Below are 494 nucleotides of genomic sequence, written 5' to 3'. Positions count from 1 at the left end.
TGTGCGGTAAGTCAAAAAGAAGGAGATGGAAGAACTCGTGATGGGAAGTACACACGCAAAAAAGTGCGGTAAGTCGAACAGAGAAAAGGGCAGACTTGCGACGGTTATTGCAGACCCGCGGTGAGTCAAATATGCACAAAGGAGAGTGTGGCGGTAAGTACAGTTTGCAAAACATGCGTGTTAAGTCGAAGAGAAGTGATAAAGACGCCTCAGGGATAATGATAATTAGTATTTTATTAAAAAAAAGGAGCAAGGGTGGTATTGTTAAACCAGAATCCTGTAGGCGATTTTTTTATATCTCGAGGGGGAGTCCTTCGGCGTAAAACGGAATCATCAGTAGAGTCACACTTTACATACTTGTTGTTTGCAGATCCTCGACAATCGGTAGAATAAATCCAGTACACTCAAGTAGGTATATTGAAAGATAGACAAATATTCGACCTATATCGATTTCTACTCTTTTAGTAAACCAGTTCAGTAAAAAAAAAAAAAGG

The 494-nt window shown here is 39.9% G+C and overlaps 1 protein-coding gene across 1 annotated transcript in view; it reads left to right on the top strand.

Annotated features, from left to right (window-relative positions):
• LOC119594537 (hemicentin-1-like) overlaps nt 1–494 on the top strand; it is a gene marked incomplete in the record, with an annotated part of 21,635 nt that overhangs the window by 18,024 nt on the left and 3,117 nt on the right.

Source organism: Penaeus monodon, chromosome 34 (assembly GCF_015228065.2).
Source record: "Penaeus monodon isolate SGIC_2016 chromosome 34, NSTDA_Pmon_1, whole genome shotgun sequence".
NCBI classification, from domain to species: domain Eukaryota; kingdom Metazoa; phylum Arthropoda; class Malacostraca; order Decapoda; family Penaeidae; genus Penaeus; species Penaeus monodon.
This window is presented reverse-complemented; position numbering and strand designations above follow the sequence as displayed.